This window comes from Microtus pennsylvanicus, chromosome X (assembly GCF_037038515.1).
Source record: "Microtus pennsylvanicus isolate mMicPen1 chromosome X, mMicPen1.hap1, whole genome shotgun sequence".
NCBI classification, from domain to species: Eukaryota; Metazoa; Chordata; class Mammalia; order Rodentia; family Cricetidae; genus Microtus; species Microtus pennsylvanicus.
In genome coordinates, this window is record NC_134601.1 from 12,385,672 (window position 1) to 12,401,548 (window position 15,877).

Consider the following 15,877-nt stretch of genomic DNA (forward strand, 5'->3'; position numbering starts at 1 on the left):
GGTTTAAGTTAACACACACAGGAAATAATTTCTCATTTATTTTCTTTTCTTTTCCCAGGCCTCTGGTAAACTTGGGAGGACACATTATACTACATGGAAATAAAGTGATTCCCAAATGAAAAAAAAAAAAACTGTTTTGAATGCTGACTAAATTCCACAGCAGATTAAAATAATTAACTCATTAACCCATTCATTCATTCATGTAACAAATATTTATTAAACACTATGCGAAACTCTGACTCTAATTCTCAAGGAGTTCAGACTCAAGTGGTGCAGAAAGTGATACATAAAACAAATATTAATGAAGAGTTGTAAATGTAAAAGGAAACTGTGCAGAGTGCACTTAAAATAGAGGAAAAATAAAAAGGTGGTCATGAGCAAGATCCAGTGAAAGGTATACAGAACTAGACCCAGAAGTTTGAATCGAGTAGTATCAACTGTAAATATTGGATAAAAGAACAATAGATTGAATGTAATTTATAGGACAGGCTTGAATTCAATAATGGGCAAGAGGGTTTCAAACTCCACATTAAGGAAACATGGTAGTGTAGCTTTAAAGAGAGTTGTGACATGTTCATGTTTATATTCAGAAATTGCATTTTCTTAGAATTGGTAGATTAGGGTGGAAAGAAACTAGAAGTAAGAATCATCATTTAAAAGAAGAACTGGAACACTGAAATATCAGAGATGTAAGTTCTGATGAGCAAGAGAGGCAAGGAATGAGAGAACCAGTTGTCAGTAATCTTTGCAACACTAGAAAGGGGTAGAGTTAAAACCTTGGTTCCTTGTATGTGATTATCATATAGGATATTCATATACATTTAACTTAATTTTTATGTAATTGATGAAAGCTTGTCAAGAAAAGTATTGACTAATTTGATCAAGCCTTATTTTTATGAACTTCCAAATTGCCTATGAGAAACAGATACTTTCTCTTAATAAACAGTTAAGGATTTTTTAGATAAAATTATTTCTTCATAATGACTAGAAAACATTATGAAACATCTAGAAAAGTACTAATAAAGAAGTGTGCTAACAGTTCTTTTACATATTGATTATTAGTTAATATTCTATCTTGAATGTGGACATCTACTTGGTTAGTATGTGAAAGTGTAAATTTTTATAAAATATGGAAAACACAAAGCATAAAAATTTATTGTAAAACTTGGATAATTTAATGAGAATGAACAATATAGTTTGGATGTCAGTGATATATTACACATATCAATTGTTAGGAAACAAATATTTAATTACAGATTTAGAGTTTAGTTACAACTTACCTTTAATTTTTAATTTTGTTAAAGAGACATGTACATTTCATACTGAAAGGAGTATTCCATAGGCCTCGGGGTCGATTTACATTGCTCTACTAAAAAAATGTCTATAACATATTCATTATATATACTATGCCAATTTGTAACTGTCTAGACTTTGCTAATCATGTGAATCCTGAATGAATGAACCAGATGGGATTGAGATTCTTATAAAGGTCAGGGGTAGGGAAGGTGAGGGTAACCAGTGCCTAGGACTATATTGCTCTCAGTTTGGCTTTTAATCACAGCTGCAGAGCTCCATAAGGAACTGATGTCATAGCCATTTGCTCATTTCTTCAAATGGTATTTATTAGGTGCTTCATCTTTTGTGGGTATGATGCTTGGCACTGGGCACATAATGGTAAATAAAAGAAAAAATCCTCTCTTACGTTTTTTTTGTCATCTAGAGAGCACATGAAGTACAATGCGTAGAATGCTAGGGTATGGTTAACTACAGATAGGAAAGTCCCAAGATGTGGTGGTGGTGGTGGTGGTGGTGTGTGTGTGTGTGTATTTGGACATGTGTCAGTGGGTATGGGGTGGGGAAGAGTGTTGGAGACAATGTCAGACAAAGACAGAGAAAGAAAGTGAAAAATAAGCAAAAGATGTCCATCTAAGATTTGCCTAAATATTAACACATCCCCTTAGTCATCTATGAAAGGAAACAGAATGAAGGGGCAGGAAAAAGAATTGCAGAAGTCACACCTCTTTGTAGAAAGCTTCTTAATTTCCTCCACACAGGAAGTGACTCTTGAATAATTACAGCTCTGTAATAACTTCTTTCAACTGTGAATAACTTCTTTCAAAATATGCGTATATTCTTTCTTGACCCTTAAAAATAAAGAAAATCTCATACATTAAAAAGTCACTTTCTTCTTTCAGATAAATTCAAAAATATCTTTACTCATTCTGCTTAAACACTATAACAAAATACATTTACCAGAGTGCTATACAAAGACTGGGATAAGAGGGATGGGTGGGATGATGACAGTAACTTTTTCAGGCTTCCTTTTGTGTTATTTATGCTTCTTTTTCTTCAGCGTTGCCTTCTAAGTAATCAGCTTCATCCTGTACTGAGCCAGAAAGATGCTGATTACAAACAAGTCAGGGTAATTTACCCTTTTGACCTTCCTTGAGCTCTTATAAATCTCTTCACTGCTAGGAGGCCAGGGTTTTGTTCTTCCCTCGGCAACAAAGCCTGCTTTATAAGCTGCCTCACACAGCAGCAGAAAGGAAACAGTGAAAACTGTTTATGAAACAGGCTTGGGGAGAATGATTGTGACCTTGATCTTTCTGTTTCCATTTTCCCAGTGATAGTTGCAGTAACCATGCCAAAAGCAACATCGATGACAAATTGGAATGCAATTATCTGGAGAGGTAGGAGTAGTTGATTGTGAAGGTTCCTTCCAACTCTACCATTCCATTATTAAATATGTCTCAAACATAGTAAGTTTAAAAGAAAATTGAATTAAGGTGATAAATTAAGCTGATGTATAAGAAGCACCCTGGTAGATATAACCATTTACAAATCACAAAGATGGAAGGTCTCTTTTGAATTCATTTTCAAACAAGGAGGGTTATGCCTAAGTTATGTTATATAAAAATGCAAAGCCTGTCTACCACATTAGCCAAGTGAGGAGTGTTCTGTTCTTCCAGAGACAATTAGGAGACAGGCAAATCATTTTTGCCTTCTCTTTTGGTGCTGAAGGTTGAATACAAGATCTTGTACCTACTTGATAAATATTCTACTACCAAACTGCATCTCAGTCCTCCATTATTAGAATTCTATAAGCACAGTAACATTTAATTTACAATTGCATGACCATTTACAGGACTCCTTATATTCAAGATGAGGGAGAAAAGGTTTTCTGAAGTCTGTGTGATTTTAATCTGCTGGTACTTGTTTCCACAGTCTGCTTAGGATACTATTAAATAGAGTCCCTTTTCTCTGTCTATTATTTATAAGCACTACCTTATTTGCTTCCAATTTATTTCTTTTTTCTCTTCCTGTATTAATTTTAACATGTAAAGGTAAATTGCCTTACAACTGAATTGATTCTTTTTATGATTTGACCATGGAGTAAACATGTTGAGCAACTATGTATGTTTGATTCTTTTAATGACTCCAATATGGACACAGGCCATAGTTCAATCTATAAATAATAGTAATTACATAACATTTAGTTTGTACAACAAAATATTATTTCTTGGTTTGTATTAATTCATGTTGTACTCAGTATTACATGAGTAAGAACGTGTATATGACTCTGGCCTAAATGGGATATTTTCATTAAATACCTCTCCTCAGAGTTCTGGGAACTCTGATGACAGACAAGGAGGCAGCAAGAGTTTGAGCTGGAGGGGATGGAGAACACCAGGAAAACAAGGCCTTCTAAATCAGCATGATCGTTGTACATATGAACTCACAGAGAATGAGGCAGCATGCATAGGGCCTCCATGAGTCTGCACTAGATGGGGTACTAGAACTGAAAGAGAACTAGACACATGTCCCCATCCCTATTCTAGAGGCAATCTCCACTTGATACATACTTGTAAATGAAAATTGCGATCCTCCAAGGGAGTCTCACTGAAGAAACAAAGTATTTTTAAGGGTCCTTTGCATATATAGTATGGCTTTTACGTTAGTGTTTTAATGGGATTCCTGAGTGTGAGAATGAGTGAGTCTCTATTTATTGTGCCTTCTCTTGAGATCTTTCTTTCTGTTTGTTTTGTTAAATTCTGATGTGTTAATTTTTATTTCATCTTATTTTTTTTTTTTTTTTTTTGGTTTTTCGAGACAGGGTTTCTCTGTGGCTTTGGAGCGTGTCCTGGAACTAGCTCTGTAGACCAGGCTGGTCTCGAACTCACAGAGATCCGCGTGCCTCTGCCTCCCGAGTGCTGGGATTAAAGGCGTGCGCCACCATCGCCCGGCTATCTTATATTTTATTATACAAAAAGAATTGAATAAGAGTGATAACCTGGTGATTTGAGAGAAATCTTAATTGTAGTGACACAGTTTCTTGTACTAATAAACTATCAACCCACTCCCCCAAAAGAATGTGTGTATCTGTATACATGTGCTTTGTATGAGCGTGCACGCCATTTTGTTTTAGCCATTGTGGGTTCTATTTGTGGTTACTATAGTGGCCTGTGTTTTATTTTTCATTTTTTCTCTGCTTTTCAATTTACTTGAGAATTTCTTACATGAATACATTGTATTTGTTTCATTCAACCGCTACCTCTTCCCCATCTCTTCCTCCAATTCATAACTTCTATAATTATGTTTATGTCAGATATCACACACTTATAGAGAGGTAGACAGAAACTGTAAGTTCAAATAGTGTCCTAATTTGCATATATTTAGGGTTTATCACTTAAGATTTGGATCTCATCCTCCCAAAAACTAGTTGTCCATCACTTAGTAGTCATTAACTACCAGTAGTTCTTCCTGTCAGAGAGGAGCTTTGTGAAGATTTCTCCATCCATGTGTCATGAATATTTAGTCTGGAGCTCTGAAGAACAAAGATAAATTACTTTATTGTTTAATTTTGTATCTTTTATCATGGTATTCAGACTTGGCTTTTATGTCTTAACCATTTATTTCACGAATTCAAACAACCACAAACCCTTCAAAATACTACTTTGCTCTACATTATTGGGAAAAAGATTCTTGGAGTTTCAACTGGCACAGAAATTTTGCTGTTTTCATTTTCAACTCAGGGAGAGAGATGGCTGAACATGAGACTCATTTTAGAGCCAATATGAAAACCTTTCCTCCCTCTAGTACCTGATAGCTGACTCTGAAAGCCTTTCATTTGTCCAGATATTTATCCAGAAAAACATAGGGATATAGTGCTTCAGGATCTTCATAGATCTGTAAGATCCTGCAACAAAGGAACCATGCTTTTTATTTTCTGGGAAGGATTTTTGGTGTCCTACATGCTGCCTTTCTTATGGATTTACTGACATTCAAAACAAAAAACAAAACCAGAAAACAATAAAATTAAATTGCTTTTTTACAGAATCTGGAGGAATGGCTCAGTGGTAAGGAGCTCTTGTTCATCTTACAGAAGACCCGGATTTGACTCTGAGCATCCACATCGTGGTTTACAACTGTCTATAATACCACCAGTTCTAAGGGATTCCATACTTTCTTCTGGGCATCAAGCACATACATAGTATATATATATATATATATATATATATATATATATATATATATATATATATGCAGGGAAACCATTCACACATAAAAAATAAGATGAACAACTCTAAGAAAATTATGTAAAAACATTTTTAAAATCCCATGCTTGATGATGTTTGGTATCTATGCACAGGCTATTAAAATCAAGCCTGCTGGGAAAGTGAGAGAAAACTGAACATTATTTTATGAGATACAAATGACCTCTAACATCTTCCCAGACATTTTTGCACATTTTACAAAATGGATTTGGCTCTCTGCTTTGACAAACAGAGCATGAATGTCCAGTCTTTCTGACAGGAACTCTTATGAAATAACAGCGGTTCCTTGATCAAATGATATTTTCTAAATATGATTATATTTCTCCTCCCCTACCCTGTTCCTGAGTATAAATGACTTTGTGATCTATATCAGACTTCACATGTTCCACTATTCCACAAAGTCAGAAATTCAGCACAGTCGAAGTAATTGCAAGATTTGGTCTTCATTTGTTTACGAACCGCTATGTGTGTGAATGTGTCTTTATTCCAAAAAGCTCCCCATTCAGTGGTACTGAACTTTGGTGAGAAGCCACACTAGAATGGGAAGCTGGCAGTGTTAAGTGGTAGCATCTTGCAGGCAACATTGTGACATTTGCTTTTTCTTAACAGTATCCATAAAAATACTGAGATTAAATTTGGTTTGCCTTTTATTATTTCTGACACACTGTGCTAGCTTTTCATCACAGAAATTTTGTATGAGCACATTGGACGTGGGAATGGGCTGCCAACAGATGAAATAAAAATACTTTCATCCGTTTTACTGCCACCTCCAAGAATCAGATGAAAATACTTGCAGGCCAGGGCTCAAATCTACATAGTATGTCAACTGAGGTGCTTTGCTTAAATATAGCCAAAACAGACAGGTACAGTATAGTGTGAAATTTTTGGTTGCTTCAGAAGAAAGTAAATACGTATTTTAATTTTCTACAAGAGAGCAGAAATGTACTCAACATTATCTTGTTAATTTCAAACCATTGTAGAGAAATGTTTGTTTGTGTTTGTTCATGCTCAGTATAGACAAAAACGCAGCATGCTTGGAACCAGTTCCACAGGAGTCATTAAAAGGCATGCTGAGAATACGTGCTAAGAATAAGACACAATTCTTTTTGCCTGTTCTCTGATAAAACTCATTATGGGAAGTGATTTCAAAGTAAAAGATATAACATCCTCAGTCCTCTGGGAAGAGAAAAAAGCTGATTGGCAAGGATCTTTCCTATTCCTGTCTTTGATGATTATACCTTTGGCTACAATTGGAAGAGGACATATTAGAAGCAGGGATGTACAATGAGAGGAAAATAGAATCAGGGGTGGGAAATGGTATTTTCACAGTTCATTGGCCATCATTACTATACATTTTATAAAGCCCATGACAATACTATATAGTCTGGGTTTTTGCTTTTTTAAGTTTTTCATTTGCAACCTAATACAATGAAAAATCTTTGTGATATCAAAAGACATATTAGAATCTTAGTTTTACAGCTTCCTCTGTGATTGAGCATGTTTGTTTCTGTATTATGTTCTTTAAGTTTAGATACACTAGTAGTGCCTCAGTGTGACAGAAGGTTTAAATTAATTAATAGAGAAGTGCTTCCTATAAGATTGGATAAAGTGTGGAATATATATATATATATATATATATATATATATATATATATATTAGAATATACTCAAAAAGAAAAAACAATGATATCATGAATTTTGCATGCAAATGAATGGAAATAGAAAACACTATCCTGAGTGAGGTAACCCAGACTCAAAAAGGTGAACATGGGATGTACTCACTCATAATTGGTTTCTAGCCATAAATAAAAGACATTGAGCGTATAATTCATGATACTAGAGAAGCTAAATAAGAAGGTGAACCCAAAGAAAAACATATAGTTATCCTCCTGGATATTGGAAATAGACAAGATTTCCGGGAAAATATTGGGAACTTGGAGGTGGGGGTGGGATGGGGGTAAGGGGAGATGGGGAGAGAAAAGTGAGAAGGGGAGGATGGGTAAAGCTTGGGGGAATGGGACGGTTGGGATGGAGGAAGGGTGGATATGGGAGCAGGAAAGTATATATCTTAATTAAGGGAGCCATTTTAGGGTTGGCAAGAGATTTGACTCTAGAGGGGCTCCCAGGTGTCCATGGAGGTGTCCCCAGCTAGTTCCTTGGGCAGCTGAGGCGAGGGAGCCTGAAATGGCCCAATCCTACAGCCATACTGATGAATATCTTGCATATCACCATAGAACCTTCATCTGGCGATGAATGGAGATAGAGACAGAGACCCACAGTGGAGCACTGGACTGAGCTCCCACGGTCCAAATGAAGGAGGGAGAACATGAGCAAGGAAGTCAGGACCACCACCCACCCACTGAGACGGTGGGGCTGATCTAATGGGAGTTCACCAAGGCCAGCTGGACTGGGACTGAAAAACCACGGAATCAAACCGTACTTTCTGAACGTGGCGGACAATGAGGGCTGACTGAGAAGCCAAGGACAATGCCACTGGGTTTTGATCCTACTGCATGCACTGGCTTTGTCGGAGCCTAGTCTGTTTGGATGCTCACCTTCCTAGACCTGGATGGAGAGGGGAGGACCGTGGACTTCCCACAGGGCAGGGAACCCTGACTGCTCTTTGGACTGAAGAGGGAGGGGGGAGTGGCGGGAGGGGGAGGGAAATGCGAGGCAGTGAGGAGGCGGAAATTTTTAATAAAAAAAGAATTAAAACCTAGCAGGTGATTTATAAGCATAAAAGAAATCTTTCAACATACAGAGTCAGAAATCACTTAATACCATATAATGTGGCATGACGTACTAAAAATGATCTCTTGCTAAGCCTTAGCACTTCACTTGAGTATCCTTCCTATATTATATTTCTTCTGTCTATATTGCTTCTGTCAGAAGAACATGAAAAGATAATAGTTTTTATCAAGATAAACTGAACAACTTAGGCTGGTAGTGTTTCTCCCAAGACCTATAGAACATCCAACAGATACCTAGAACCAGACATGAGAAATCTTTTTTCAAGTTGTTCATCAGGGAAGTGAAAGAGACTCCTGAAACAACATACACTGTCTTTGTTGCCTTTCAGGGGTAAAAGGTAAGTCCATATTGTTGAAGATTTCACACACTTTGGACACAGGCCTCAGATAACTTAGCTGGATCTAATCAGAAAACCTCCATCCTGCAGTCAAGCTTTCAAAGTAACAGAAAGTAATATGCAAACTGCCAAAGGGGGGCAAGTAATTAATAGTCTTACTCAGCTGCGATGCCTATGAACCACAACAATGTCCAGTATGGAAAGACATCTCTAAGGTTCCAATAGAACACTGGTGCAATAGAAGCCTGGTACTAGAAACTTAGGTAACTAATGGAGTTATTGAAGTAATAGAATTTAGAGAAGAACCTACTACCACCACTTTTCTTGACCAGCAAACTTGCTAATTGTATTCAAAATAGTTGTCCTTATACCCACAGATAAGTGAGGTTCTTACCCCTTATCAAAGCAGCTTCATTCTAGACAGATATCACAGAAAACCACAATTTGTTAAAATACAGATAATGGTTGATCATGGGTCACCTATAGCCAATGGATAAATCTACAGTACTACTCTTGTACCTAAGGCTCTGAGAACACCATAGAAGAAGGCTGGAAAGATTGCAAAAGCCAGGAGACCAGGAAGCCTGTTGTGAGAGTGTGACCCATAAAAGTGACAGGGAGGCTGTACTCATGATACCTCAAAAATATAGTTACCTAATCAAGACCCACGCAGTGATATACTAACATGAAAGATGGAAATATCAGGTAATCCCACCACTAAAGAAAAACTGCAGGAACTGAGGACTGCTGAAATAGGGGAAACTAGCCATCCTCAATGATGAGCCCCCTAATTGATTATATAAAACAAAGTGGTCAGCCCTGAAATCATATACATACAATCAACACTAAATGTACTACGCAAGTTTTATTTATATGATATACTTTTACAAATATGTCTAATGATAATACTCAAAGAAAAAGAGGCAATGAATTTGACAGGGAGAGAAGTAGGACATGGAAATGGTTAGATGAAGACATAGGAAGGACTGGAGAGAAGAAAGAAAAGGCAAAGTGATGTAATTACATTTTAATTAAGACAAAAAGATCAAGGGTACAATAAAATCATACTAGAGAATAACATTCACTTAGAATCTATGTAGAGATTCTTATTAAATCTATCTTCATACATTTTGGGGATCGTCATTTTAAAGACATCATGAGGTAATTTCAAGATGCAGTAAAAGTTAAGAATCAGCTATTTGACTCACCCATCTTCTAACAGAAGTGATGATTGCTTGTTTCAGCTAACCACAACCATTTATTTACATCTCCTCAGTATAGGGCTTTTTATACAGTGCCTGGTACATGATAAATGCTCAATAAATATCTTTTGAATAACTGAATAGATGACTCACCAGTGGTTTATATATTAAAATGTGGTGACTGATATCAACAAGAAAGTGGGGAACACAATGATGTCACATTTGATAGAAGTGATATTTTGCTTAGATCTAGCTCTGAGATATGTGCTAATTCTTGGTTAAATCACTTGTCTATTTTGAACCTCAGTTTCCTTGAGTAAATGGAAAAGAATAGACCAGGGATCCCCAAGAACTTTTATAGTTCTAATATTGTGATTCTGTGAGTCTATTAAAATGCATGACACTAATAGCTATATTTTGCTACCCTCATAAAATGGCATATACACTGGAAAAGGAGTTTATTGAGTCTTGTAAAAAGTATTTCAGGAACTAAAGAAGCCATTTTCATAATGGAGAAGATTTAACAGACTTAGCTTGTAAAGTAATTTAGTAGCTTCTGTTCACTTGGAACTGTTACTCATGTTAAGTAGAATGAGAGAGGGGAACAAGTGATTCTTGAGCATCACCTTATCTCTGAGACTGAATAGCTCTGCAATTAGACAAGCAGGATCCACACCAACAGTTCACTTACTGAGTGGTTTGAATATATTTTCCAGAGTGTGGGAAAGATGAAATAGCATAACAACTCAAAAGCTTACTCAAAAGGACTATAGTCCTTTCAAGTGAAAATGACGCAGTAAATATCTAGAAAGAATAAGAGAAAGACCAGATCCAAATAAAACCACATGGACCTGAAAGTATATTTTTCATATTCCATTTTCATAAATAGATGCTCAAGAAAGTAAATACATTTGCCTTAGGTTACACAGATGGTAAATGAGAAAAACTGAAATTCAGGTCACTGTATAACTTCAAAGTCAGTCCTTGCTTCTAGACTTTATTGTTCTATTGTGATTCTTAACATGGCTATATCTGCTTGTGAACTCACTATTTCTATCCATTTTTTGTTTTCTCTGGTAGACAGATTGATGTTTTGTTCATTTCAAGCAGCCTGTTTTGAGTCCTTATAGGTTTGTTTTAACAATTGCTTCTTAGATTCACCCCATGACCATTTTCCAAGTGTCCTTTATCAGAATAGGCAGACACTATTGCTGCTTTTTTAGATATACTTGGATTCAGATGTACACCTCAAGCTTTTATCACAGTGAAAAACCATTCTTAGAGCTATTTCTTTTTTAAATTCATTTATTTCTTTTAAAAACTATCTTCTCTCATTTTACATACTAATTCCAGTTCCTACTCCCTTCCTTCCTCCTGCTTCTTCCACCTTCTTCTCCATCCCACCTTCACCCAAATCCCCAGATAGGGTAAGGTTTCCCATGGGAAGTCAACAATGTCTAGCACATTACTTTGAGCAGGACCATGGCTCTCTGCACTATATCTAGGCTGAACAAAGTATCCCTCCAAAGAAGATGGATTCCAAAAAGTCAGTTCAAACACTAAGGATAAATCCTGGTTTCACTGTCAGTGGCCCTGCAGTCTGCCCCAGCCATATAACTGTCACCAACATTCAGAGGGCCCAGTTTGGTCCTATGCTTGTCCCCCTGCTGTCAGGCCGGGGTTGGTGAGCTCCCATTATTAGGTCATAAAAGTCTTCTCAGATCAGAAGCTTGTCTTTGAAAAAATAACTCTATGTCTTCTACAGTACCAAACCCACAATGAGAATTCAGCAAGTTAAAGGCTAGTTCTAACATACATACTTTGAATATCTTCTGAGCTATCTGGGTTCACACCCCCCAGTTTATGGTTCAAAACTCATTGTGCAATTGGGAAAACTGAGATGAAGAGAGGTAGAAATGTACACAAGGTTGCATCAGAACAATTCAGAGCCAGGTCTCTTGATTTCATCTGTGAGTCTCTTTCTCTTGATTGGCAGGTCAAAGTATATTTAGGAATTTGAGAGTATCAACATTATTTTGCATAGATAATTCAAATTAAATAACATAGCTGACTTGTCTTTGTGAAATTCTCTCTGCTTATTTTAGGGATAATATCATTTTAGGGTAATAGGAACACTTTCTTACAAGGATACAATCTACTATAGCAGATAATGTAGAATCTGGAGCTATACTAGTTTTAAATCCTGGTTGCGTCACTTCAAAGTTGTATGATACTGGAAAGTTTCTGAGTCACTCTGGTCTCCCTGCTGAGGAAAATGGATTACAAAATGGTTGGTGTGATATATAACATGATTGGTTGCATAAAGCTTTGAATAATATAGGACACTAACAACTGTTCAATTAAACTTCAGTGTTAATACAATCTTTCATTTTATACCTTTGTCTAATTGTTATTCAAATTTCAAGAACAATGTATACCATTCTCCTACTCTATTGCCTATGAAAATGTAGGTTTTAGTTTATAAAAATTTAATTGCTACACAGATTCAACAGAGCTGTCATTGTTTACGAGGGAGAATAATCACAAGTTTTGTGCCATTCAATTCTGTCCAAAATATAAGTTGAACAGAAAAGCAATTTAAGTGGAAGGAATTTTATAGGTATACATGGTACATTCTTCCAATATGCCCCATAACTCAGGCATGCCATCAAACAGCTAGAAATAGAAGTTCCACTTATTTTAGTGTCTTCCAAGGCAGCTTGGAGAAAAGTAGTGGACAAATCTACTTAGTAGATATATAGAAAATCAAGGTCTGTAGTTTACTTCAGGTCTATGTCCCTTTTCATATTTTGTTTTTTGTGTTCCATCTTTTGTGGTTCAACATACCAAATAACATTTTTACTTCCTTTCAATATTTAATGTGCAACAATGTAAGAGAAGTAAAAGAAAGAAGATAAATACTTAGAAAAGTTTTTTAATTCATTGAGGTTACAAACATCAGCATTAACTGATAAGCCTGGCTTTCATAACAGAGAAGCATTTTAAAAATGTTTGTGTAGGCTTTTTATTTGAAAATAAAGAACAACATCATGACCTACAAGAGAAGCCAGTCAGCACTCTACTATGTTACCTCAAGCTCATAGGACTGGCTCAGTCCCCAGTGCAGTTCCTTTCCTGTGTAGTTATACTGTTTGACAACAACCAATTGAGAACTATTTCAAGTTACAGTGACTTGTTATCCATGATTTCCAGTTTCTGTGATGAAGAGAAGTTTAAAGGGAAAGAGATAGTTTAGCATATCCCCTACTACATTGCATTTCATTTGTCTACTCTTGCTCATGCTCAGGGGTATTTTGTAGATAAAAACATAATTATGGAATGTTTTCTCAAATCAGTAGTTTAATATCTTGGTAACACATAGATAATCCTACCATTAATCTCATTCTGCATATAAAACTATAGGTCATACTTGGTTTAGTAGATAAATAAACATACTTTTCATTGATTCAGTCTCAGGAAGACAGACATATTTTAATATTTGTTTTATTTCATTTAAATAAATCCCTTTTGCTCAGAAATATAATTTTATGTCACACTTTGAAAGCAAATTCAACATTTTTAGATAGCTTCTGTGGTATGGTTACTACATACAGATATACAACATTTTAAATTTAAACACATTGGCTAGAACCCTGTATGTCAGTTTAATTTATAAGTCACCTTTACGTTTTCATCTGCACAAGAGAAATCTAGTCCTTTAATGGAATACTCTATATTATGATTCAGAATTTATCAATGTGCAGTGGATGTTGTAAATGGCCATAACTTTTAACCATTAATTTGCTTATCATCATGATAATCTTTAATTTTGCAACTAGGCAAGTAAAATGCACCTTTAAAAGCTGGGTGCATGAAATCATATTCATTATGAAAATGGCTCATTTAATTTCCAGGCAGTGATTTTTACATTCATCAACCTCTCTTTCCCAGCAAATAGGTCATTTTGAAAGGAATGTGACAATTTGTATATTAATGTCATAGCTATTCATATTTGCCAGGAAGGGTCTTCAAGATCAGTTAATCTAGCTTCCTTTGATATGGAGGAAAAGTAATAACAGGGAAAAGGAATGCATTTTCCTAAGATCCCACAACTCAAGTATAAAGAAGTATTTCTTCATTCTCTCTGTCCTGTTCTTTCTTTCTCTACCCTCCCTCCTTCCTCTCCCCTCATTCAATCTTTCTCTGTTATTTCTCCTTATCTCTTTGCTCTTTGTCTCGTGTGTGTGTGTGTTAACACAAAAACCACAAAAACACAGTAAAAGATCATGAGAAATTGGGTGGGTATAGTGGTGGGAGTAAAACAGAAAATATGAGGATAGTGAGATGAACACAAAAATAGACCAAAAAAGAAAGGAAAGGGAAGTTGAAGACAGAGATACAGGGATAGAGATAGCAAACAAATGAATGTAAGAGAAAGAGAGAGTGCAAACAAAATAAATATCAACTTTTTTTCCATCTAAACGGTCACTGTTGGGTAACTTGATGTGCACATTTATCTCTGAAAATGAAATTTATGCTCTGGCAATGGAGGTTCTGTTGAACATGTCCATATTTGGCTTCATGGCCTAGGTTGATGAGAATGACTAACCAAGTCTCTTCCTCAAGAGGGCACCAGATCTTATTACAGATGGTTATGACTCACCATGTGGTTGCTGGGAATTGAACTCAGGACCTTTGGATGAGCATGCAGTGCTTTTAACCATTGAGCCATAGGATGAAATTTATACCACAACTAACTATTTCCTTAATTTAATATAATAAATGTGTTAAGCATCCAAACCAACAACTAATCTTAAGGACAAAATAAGTACATGAAAATTTATTTTCTTAGTAAGGCTATACAATTCAAGTGTTCTTCGTCTCTAATTCTTTATAGTAACCTAATGTGTTTTAGAGCAATTCTGTTGTATCCCCTTGCATAGGTGAGAGAGTCTAAAGATCTTTTAGTTGGGTGTCATATTTAATTCACATTTGTTCCTGTGGTCATTCTTGAGTAAGGGTACTGCTTAGACAAATATTCTGAGGTCCAGATTAATCTGAACAAAGTGAGAAAGAAATAAATAAGAAAGAAGTAAAAGGATAATTGCCAAAGGATAATTAGAAATATACAGGAGTGGATTTGGAATGTAACTCAGTAGTAGAGTGCTTGCCTAACATACACAAGGGCCTGGATTTTATCTCCAGTTCTGAGAACAAACTATATAGATTTAAAGATAAACAACCAAGGAAATAAGGGGAAATTATCATGTTGTTACATCAAGCTTAAAAAAAAACTTCCTCTGGCTTGTTATAAAATTTAAAAATTTTAGCTTGGGATTATAAAGTGTTGAGCAATATCTCTATCAAGCACCCTTCCCCCAAGGCTCAGGAATCATCATGAAAGAGAGGACAGAAAGGTTGAAAAGATCAGAATTAGTAAAGAACTATTGCAAATCAGAGCTTTCTGGACATGTCTGGGACATTGTGCACATGAACTCAAAGCAGCTTTGGTTACATGCACAAAATTAAAAGCCAGCTAAAAGTCTAGTATTTATAGGGGAGAGGCTCATGAAGTTTGACCCTAGTCAAAGTACTATTGAAAATTTATGGTTGCCTGGAGAAAGATACTCAGTGTCCATTTGATGTGAACCCTCATTGAATATTCATGTTCCAGTGGATGATGTTACACCTATTCACATACCGATGAGCAGTAAGCGGACTCAATGGTTTAAAAGAGAGAGAAAGAACACATAAAATTGTGTATAAATACTGCTAGTAGAAGACAGAAAAGGAACTGAAGAGAGTATAGGGTAGATTTAAGAGAAACATAAAAATACATAAAAATTCTCAAATAATAAAGTATTAGAAAGCATAAAACCTGAATTTATTTGTAAAAAGCACCATCAGAAGTACAAATTACTAAGTGTATAAGGTGGTGGTGTGATAGTGGTGGTGGTGGTAGTATGTGTTTGTGATTTAGATGGGAGTCTAAAACACAGTATGATGTAAAGGCTAATTTCAAATTTCTGGTT